The sequence below is a fragment of the Cheilinus undulatus genome, linkage group 2 (genome assembly GCF_018320785.1).
Source record: "Cheilinus undulatus linkage group 2, ASM1832078v1, whole genome shotgun sequence".
Lineage (NCBI taxonomy): Eukaryota > Metazoa > Chordata > Actinopteri > Labriformes > Labridae > Cheilinus > Cheilinus undulatus.
The window spans coordinates 4,539,552-4,549,492 of NC_054866.1; the positions used below are offsets into that span (position 1 = coordinate 4,539,552).

At 40.8% G+C, this 9,941-nt stretch overlaps 1 pseudogene; it reads left to right on the forward strand.

The window, feature by feature from the left end:
- Positions 1 to 8,859, forward strand: part of LOC121521914 — a 116,371-nt pseudogene extending 107,512 nt beyond the window's left edge.
- The last annotated feature ends 1,082 nt before the right edge of the window (positions 8,860 to 9,941 follow it).

Genomic DNA, 9,941 nt, shown 5'->3' on the forward strand with positions numbered 1-9,941 from the left:
ACTGACACATGCAGAATGATCCACACGTGTAGTCTATAGAATGAGGGAGGCAGCGTATCTATGTTTTCGTTCTATGGTTTGGGATTAAAGGATTATAAATGGCAGCAGACCATGAAAAAAAAAATCTACCAGTAATCCATCAGTTACTGCAGAGAGGTAAAATTAATCAGATCATGCTTTAATTTAACATCAAACCAAAGCCAAGCTTTCTGCCACTAGAGGGTGCACTTTCACCCACGTTCAGACCTTCAAGAGGAGCTTTTAAACAATTATTAAGGGATTATTGATGGTACACAATAAAGGAAGACCATCAACAAAACATCTGATTGCAACCATGATTACAAAAATGTTGGGGTGCTGTGCAAAATTTTAGTAAAAACAGAATGCAACGATTGTTAAACCTGATAACCTCAAATTTAATTCACACTAGAACACAAACAACATATGAGTGGTTGAAACTGAGACATTTTACCATTTCATGAAAAAATACTTGCTCATATATTAAAAGTAGGGACAGGACCATGATTACCATTGTGTAGCATCCTCATCTTTTAAAAGGAACCCTACATGATCAGACAGGTTTATCTTGTTGGATAAATATTTGTATCTCTCATATATTCAACTAAAAAACTCACTAGATTTCTGCATTTTCAGTAATTTTGAGCTTATAAACTCGCCAGGAGGCTGCCATGTTTTGGACCGTGATGGTACTGTGAAAATAGTCTTGATACAGTGTGTAGTGGAAGCGTGCCAATAGCTTTTCAAAATAAAAGTATTACGCACATACAAAGGGAGTTTCTCCAAAGAAATGCTAGAGTAGGCTTTTACTTTGAAAAGCCCAAACCAGAAGTGTTTCTTGTACTGTGTTTATCTTTTCCTGCAACATTTTGAACCTTGTGGAAACAGAAAGCTTCATAAAGAGTAGACATTTGGTGAACAACTTTATTAAACAGAGCATCAAGAAACAGATTTTAAACATATTCTACCAATGTGGACACAAATATTTGCTACAACAAGGTAAATATGGTTCTGTATTTATCATTTTCCTGTCTAGTTATGTCAGGGGGTGAATATTCCTCTCCTCTCAGTGAAGTGCTTCTTTGAGTCAGAGGTTGAGGCTCTGTAGATAAGTAGTTTATAAAAGAGGGAGTGTCTGCATTCTGTAACCTTGACCTCAATACACCGTGTCCCCTCTGTGGAGTCTGACCTCTCCCTAACATATGCAGGACAAAACCAGCAGAGAGAGCAGATGAACCTCCTTTTCTACAGGGAGCTCTTACACTGGCTCTTAATTCCTCACAGCAGCTTCATAATCTCTGATTGTTGGCAGGCGTACCTCCAAGTTTGAACTCCAGGTTAAAGTAGAACAAAAGCTGTTGCTTAATTCATTTCCCTCATCTTCTTCCTGTTTTCAAACATTGAAAGATGTCAGATATCCAAGGGTGTACCTCAGTGATTTAAGAGGAGAAACATGAGAACTGGAAGTCCCCTTAATAACTTGATATCAGTGAGTCACACAACCACAAACTGAGACTGGGAAAAAAGGACCAAAAAATGTATTTCAGTATTTTCTTATTTAACCTAAATTGCAATACATGATATATGTTTGAGTGAATACCAAATGTCACACCAGCACTCACATTACCAGCCAGCTGAACAGAGTTATGGACATGAAAAATGACAAAACATTAGGAACAAACCATCATATTAAATGAAACAGCTCATGAAAAGACCAATAAAATGCTATTTCCCATTAGAATAAAGAATTTTTAAAATATTGTGGCCAATAAACATAGTGTCAGTGATTCCTGAGCTACCATTCTGTTGAGCATTAGGCCTGATGTCCTGTTAATATCACACTCAGAAACCCCAGATCAATATTCCTGACTTACTCCTGATTTTCTACACTATCCACTGTTCTGTCTTCTCCAAATTAAGACAAAAAGCCCCCAAATAAATCTAAAAATAAACAATGCCATGAAAATATAAAAAGCAAAATTAAACAATGCAATATCATACATCTAAAATGTTAATAGAATAATAAATATTGATATGTGTCATGCAGTGAATTTAGTTGTATTGCCTTGTCATTGCCAAATATAGAGATTAAAGAGCCCCTCCACTCTCGGACACCCTGAGAGTCAATTTATCTTATATTCATAGTTAAAACAACAAATTCAAACTCTGTAATGTGCTGTTTGCTGTTTGGGTCCTGTCCTAATTTGTGTTGGAGCATTTTGTATCATCCTAAGATGGCAGCATGGCTTTAATTTTGGTCCTATAAAGGAAGGAGGGAGGCTTTGAAACTTTGAACAAGAAAAATAAAACGAAAGACTTAGTTTTGGTTTTACAATGTGGGTCCAAGTGTCTTTTTCGCAGGTTCTGAGATGACAGATATGCTGACGCATTTTCAAAAGCCTAGGTTATATGTGCTGCAGGGGCTGATTTTTAAAGATATTGTAGGGGTTGCAACTGAGCCAAAAAGCCATGACCACCCACAACACAAAGAGCAGTTGTCTCAGATTCCCACTGTGAATTTTTGTGCCAGGTTTCAGGGCTCTACAAGTTTTCTAAGCCGTTAATAATTCTACTTCCTTTTCATGGTGAAGAAAAATTTGCCCGGCCATGCCCCTTTGAGCTACAAAAATATCTCACTGGAATTTTCAACTATGACATATCTTCTTTCTTTACACTTAACGTGAAGGTGTTTGGATGAATGCCCCAAGAGAAATTAAAAATCTGCAATATGCTGCTTTTAATCCCAGAAATCCAAATGGAGGGTGTTGAAGCGTGACTTTGAAGAAAGTCATTGCGTGGTAAGTTAACGTAGCATTTTCTATATTGACAAATACAGGGCTTAACAAATGTATTAGACCACCTGTCATATTTGTCTCAGAGACCATCCAGCATCATGAATTGCTTTAATGTGGACTCTTTCATTTTCAGTCAGCTCTCCACGTTTTTCCATTTTGAACAGGAATGAGGAATTTCAAACTGAATTCACCCGAATTTGAGCCGGCTCACTGGGCTTCTCTGAGAAGTCAGAAATGAATTGAGCGTAACATTCAACCACTAAAACTCATTTTTCTGTTCAGGAATGCAAGTAAATAACTATAATTTGACATATTAATCAAGAAATATTAATGTGCTTTACTATTTTTTCATTTTTTTTTGTAAATCAGTAAATTTGAAAATTCATGGATAACAATAATTATTATGTTTTAGCATTAAAAATATCATTTGGGTTAAAGAGCTTCTACATATTGGTGTATTAACCATTGCAGAAACATAAAAAATGATTTTGGTAATTACCAATGCTGTTAATTTAGGGCAGCTGTGGCATAAACCTTACTTTGGTTAGGGTTAGGATGGTCTAATAAATTTGTTAAGCACTGTATATATTTACATATATCTGTTTTTCACCGGCCACTGGCTCGAAGCAAGATTAAATGCAGCTGAAAACATCTACACCATACTGAACAATTAATCATTAAGACCGTATGTCTGCTTTATGGACTGGGTGCCAAAATTCTCAGGTCTAAACAAATCCTTTCAAAGAGAGAAGACAGTTATCACAACCCTGAGGAGCAGGAAGTCTGAAACATACTGGTACAAGGACCTTCTTTTGTCTTTCATAGACAGAGACTGTGTTCTCCACAACAACATCTTCCAGACTGACCTGACAGACGCCACAAAGGCTCTGACACCATATTTGGGTGTTGGGATCGATGGTTGTGATAGACAAAAGCCATATGAGACATTGACTATACTCAATAATCCCCAACCACTACTACGAGATAGTTTCAGGTAAGGATCATTGAACCACCAGGTGTAAGGATTATAAACACAGGATAATAATAAATAAAAAATCATAAATGATCTCATAAAACCATAAACCTCCTGATGTGATCTTTGATTCTGTCTTGGCAGTTATAAACAGACTTTGTTATTTCCTGGTGTCATTTACAGTCATTGATGAAAATACTGGCACCCCTGGAATTTTTCCAGAAAATACATCATTTCTCCCAGAAATTGTTGCAATCACCAAATGTTTTTGGTATACACGTGTTTATTGCCTTTATGTGCATTGGAACAACACAAAAAATCAGAAGAAAAAGACGAAATTGACATCATTTTACACAAAACTCAAAAAATGGGCCAGAAAAAATTGTTGGCACCCTCAACTTAATATTTGGTTGCACGACCTCGGAAGAAAATAACTGAAACCAGTCACTTCCTATAACCATCAACAAGCTTCTTTACACCTCTCAACTGGAATTTCCTGAGATGGGCGGAGTCAGACAGCTCAGTAACATTTAAAGCCACAGATACAGACACAGCTCTTTCTGAGCTGGGCTGAAACAGAGGGGTTTTTAGACATTTTAGTAGTTTTGGCTTCACTGTGGGCAGGTGAAAAGAAAATCTACTGTCCATAAAGTTTCTCAGGAGATGGAAGCATTAAGGTCTTTAAAATCTACTGGGAGACGGCTGGCAGCTGAGTGTTATTCTGGACTTGATAAAGACCAGTGTATCAGCAGCAGCAGATGACATGGCACCATCACTGACTGTGGAAACTGAAAACGCTGGACTTTAAGCACCTTGGATTCTGGACCACTCTTATCTTCCTCCAGACTTTGGGACCTCGATTTAAAAATGAAATCAGAATCAACTTTCCTAATCCTAAAACAGGACTTTAGATCACAGAGACCATAACAGTCCAGGCCTTTTTCTCCTTTGCCCAGATGACCCTGGAAGAAGGCCACAAGCCCAAACGTGTTGGTCTAAAAAAGTTGTTCCCTAAACTACCAGTGTTAATGGAGATCTCTGATTCCTTCAAGAGTCTCTCCATCCTCCATGTACCTTGGAAGTTGGTGAAGTTGTGCCAGATATGCAGTCCTCTACAAAATTATTGGAACGGTGGCCAAATTCCTTTATTTTCACTGTAGACTAAAAATATTTTGGGTTGACATCAAACGATGAAAATGAGACAGTAGATCAACATTTCAGCTTTTATTTCCAGTTATTCACGTCTGGATCTGATGAGCCACTTTGAGGATAGCTCCTTTTGTTTGAACCCAACCATTTTTCATGTGAGCAAAAGTATTGGAACACGTGACTGACAGGTGTGTTTTGTTGCAACAACCTCCAGATGACAGGAGTGGAGGTATCACTATCTACTGTTAGTGACATCAGCAACAACCTCCAGAGAACAGGAGTGAAGGTATCACCATCTACTGTTAGTGACATCAGCAACAACCTCCAGAGAACAGGAGTGAAGGTATCTCCATCTACTGTTAGTGACATCAGCAACAACCTCCAGATGACAGGAGTGAAGGTATCACCATCTACTGTTAGTGAATCAGCAACAACCTCCAGATGACAGGAGTGGAAGTATAACCATCTACTGTTAGTGACATCAGCAACAACCTCCAGAGAACAGGAGTGAAGGTATCACCACCTACTGTTAGTGACATCAGCAACAACCTCCAGATGACAGGAGTGGAGGTATCACTATCTACTGTTAGTGACATCAGCAACAACCTCCAGAGAACAGGAGTGGAAGTATAACCATCTACTGTTAGTGACATCAGCAACAACCTCCAGATGACAGGAGTGAAGGTATCACTATCTACTGTTAGTGACATCAGCAACAACCTCCAGAGGACAGGAGTGAAGGTATCACCATCTACTGTTAGTGACATCAGCAACAACCTCCAGACGACAGGAGTGAAGGTATCACCATCTACTGTTAGTGACATCAGCAACAACCTCCAGACGACAGGAGTGAAGGTATCACCATCTACTGTTAGTGACATCAGCAACAACCTCCAGACGACAGGAGTGAAGGTATCACCATCTACTGTTAGTGAATCAGCAACAACCTCCAGACGACAGGAGTGAAGGTATCACCATCTACTGTTAGTGACATCAGCAACAACCTCCAGAGGACAGGAGTGAAGGTATCACCATCTACTGTTAGTGAATCAGCAACAACCTCCAGCAACAGGAGTGAAGGTATCACTATCTACTGTTTACAGAAGACTTCATGAACAAAAGTACAGAGGAAGATGCTTAGCCCTCATTAGCAATAAGAACAGGACGGCCAGGCTGGATTTTTCCAAAAAAGTACAGAGACCACCCTCAAACATTCTGGGACAAAGTTTTATGGACTGATGAGACAAGATGAACCTTTACTGAAGTGATTATACGGCTAAAGTTTGGAGAAAGAAAAGATCTGCTCATGATTCCAAACATACAAGCTTATCTGTGAAACACAGTGGAGATAATGTCATGTCTTGGGCTTGCATGACTTCCCCTGGGACGGGCTGATTAATCTTCCTTGATGATGTAACAAATGATGGTAGCAGAAAAAAAAAACAAAAAAAAAAACTCAGAAATCTACAAACACATTTTGTCCGCCAATTTAAGGAAAGATACCAAATTGATTAGGAGATCCTTCATCATGTTGCAAGATAATCCAAAACACACTGCCAAAACAACAAAGGAGTTCATCAGAGGCAAGAAGTTGAAGGTTTTAGACTGGCCAAGTCAATCTAGTTGAACCCTATAGAACATGCATTGCTAAAGAGGAGACTGAAGGAGACTGGGGGAGAATGACAAGCATTTGGAAACCTCCTTTGAGCCAATGGGGTTTAAGTAAGAGGTGTTAGGGGGTTAGGTATTGAGATGTGATCTCTGTCAATAAGCAAACAGCCATACCATAGTAAATGTGATTATCATTTAAGCCTCCTACATTTCCATGCTCTGCCATTTTGTTGACCTCTCAAACTCTGTCATTAAATGTCCTTGAACCTTTGTTTTATTATTATTATTTTTTTGTTTTGTTTTTTGTTTTTTGTTTTTTTGTTTTTTTGTTTTTTGTGTAATAGAGGTCAGCAGGAAACATCAGAGCTCCTCACTTATCAGTCCAAGCAGCATAAAACAGACCTGGACTACATATTTATGGTGTGTACATCATCATTTACAATGGAGCACATCTACCTAAATCTCATGGTAACCTGTTTTTCAGTCTGTCCAAACAAACACAGGCTGTCCTCTAAACATTCAGATTCTCTTTGTGTTCCAGCTGCTGAAGGAGAACATTATCACCTTTGTGAAGAAGGAACTGAAGAGATTTCAGAGGGCTCTGAGTCAGGAGAACCCAGGATGTCACAGTGAGGATCAAGAGGTGTTGGTTGGTGAAGATGAAGAGCAGAGGAGCAGCAGAGAGGCTTTTCTGAAGATCACAGAGAACTTCCTGAGGAGAATGAAGCAGAATGAGCTGGCTGACTGGCCGAGGAACAGTACGTTTTTCAAAGTAAAAAGGAAATGTAGAATGAAGATGATGGAAAGATGAAGAGGAGGTTTACATTTCCACACTCTGCTTTAATATTCTGCACATACCCACAGAACATCTGATGACATTTTTGGATGAAACTGATGGAGGAAGAAGAACTGCACAGCCTCTCTTCTATATTACAATTTTTTGCAGGATCAGCTCATTCACGTCATCTGTTTCTTGTTCTTTCAGGAACTTCTGCTCCAGTATGCCAACAGAAACTTAAGGGTAACCTGAAGGAGAAGTTCCAGTGTGTGTTTGAGGGGATCGCTAAAGCAGGAAACCCAACCCTTTTTAATCAGATCTACACAGAGCTCTACATCACCGAGGGAGGGACTGGAGAGGTCAACGAGGAACACGAGGTCAGACAGATCGAAACAACAACCAGGAAAGCAGACAGACCAGAAACAACCATCAGACAGGAAGACATCTTTAAAGCTCCACCAGGAAGAGATGAACCAATCAGAACAGTGATGACGAAGGGCGTGGCTGGCATTGGGAAAACATTCCTAACACAGAAGTTCACTCTGGACTGGGCTGAAGGCAAAGCCAACCAGGACATCCAGTTCACATTTCCATTCACTTTCAGAGAGCTGAATGTGCTAAAAGAGAAAAAGTTCAGCTTGGTGTAGCTCCTTCATCACTTCTTTACTGAAACCAAAGAAGCAGGACTCTGCAGGTTTGAAGACTTCCAGGTGGTCTTCATCTTTGACGGCCTGGATGAGTGTCGACTTCCTCTGGACTTCATCAAATCCAAAATCCTCTCTGATGTCAGAGAGTCCCCCTCAGTGGATGTGCTGCTGACAAACCTCATCAGGGGGAACCTGCTTCCCTCTGCTCGCCCCTGGATAACCACACGACCTGCAGCAGCCAATCAGATCCCTCCTGGGTGTGTTGACATGGTAACGGAAGTCAGAGGGTTCATTGACCCTCAGAAGGAGGAATACTTCAGAAAGAGATTCAGAAAGGAGAAAAAGGCCAGCGGAATGATCTCCCACATCAAGACATCCAGAAGCCTCCACATCATGTGCCACATCCCGGTCTTCTGCTGGATCACTGCTACAGTTCTGGAGGATCTGCTGAAGACCAGAAAGGGAGGAGAGCTGCCCAAGACCCTGACTGAGATGTTCATCTACTTCTTGGTGGTTCAGTCCAAACTGAGGAGCATCAAGTATGATAGAGGAGCTGAGACGGATCCACTCTGGAATAAAAAGAGCAGGAAGATGATTGAGTCTCTGGGTAAGCTGGCTTTTGAGCAGCTGCAGAAAGGAAACCTCATCTTCTATGAACCAGACCTGCTGGAGTGTGGCATCAATATCAGAGCAGCTTCAGTGTACTCAGGAGTGTTCACACAGGTCTTCAGAGAGGAGGCAGGACTGTACCGGGACAAGGTGTTCAGCTTCATCCATCTGACTGTTCAGGAGTTTCTGGCTGCTCTCCATGTCCATTTGACCTTCATCAACTCTGGAGTCAACCTGATGGAACACAAACAAACACCATCCAGATCTGCATTAACATAGTTCTACCAGAGTGCTGTGGACCAGGCCTTACTGAGCCCGAATGGACACCTGGACTTGTTCCTCAGCTTCCTCCTGGGTCTGTCACTGACCACCAATCAATATATCCTACGAGGTCTGCTGACACAAACAGGAAGTAACCCAGAGACCATACAGAAAACAGTCCAGTACATCAAGAAAAAGATCAATGAGGATCTGTCTGCAGAGAAAAGAATCAATCTGTTCCACTGTCTGAATGAACTGAATGATGGTTCTCTAGTGGAGCAGATCCAACAGTCCCTGAGATCAGGGCACCTAGATGCAGATGAACTGTCTCCTGCTCAGTGGTCAGCTCTGGTCTTCTTCTTACTGTCATCAGAAAAAGACGAAAAAAAAAAAAAAAAAGATGGACGTGTTTGACTTGAAGAAATACTTTGCTTCAGAGGAGGCTCTCCTGAGGCTGCTGCCAGTGGTCAAAACCTCAACAAAGCTCTGAAGGTGAACTCACAACTGCACTGATAAAAGTAGTCTACATTTAGAAACATAAACTTATTTTTACCTCTGTTTCAGACTGAGTGGCTGTCCTCAGTCCTCAGCTCATCCAGTCTGAGAGATCTGGACCTGAGTAACAATGACCTAAGGGATTCAGGAGTTAAGCTACTTTGTGGTGGACTTATGGATCCACTGTCTACACTGAAATCTCTCAGGTCAGGATGTCACAACTTGTATTAGTTTGCCAACTAAAATGTCATGTCTCTTGTACGTTTTTTAACTTACAAGAGGGGGGGGGGGGTATTTGTTGATAACTTAAGTCTTATGAAGTGTTTTCTGACTGGTGGCATCTGTCTGTAGAGAGTCTCAGTACCATGAGCAGGCCTGGATTTGGGAATGCAATGCCTCAGTCCCAGACGTAAAACTGAACATTTTTATTGTCTCCATTTCTCCCTGTGTTTGTAGTCTGTCTAGCTGTTTGGTCTCAGAGAAAGGCTGTTCTTCTCTGGCCTCAGCTCTGAGCTCTTCCTGTCTGACAGAGCTGGACCTGAGCTACAATCATCCATGAGAATGAGGAGAGAAACTACTGACTGCTCTAAAGGAGGATCCACCCT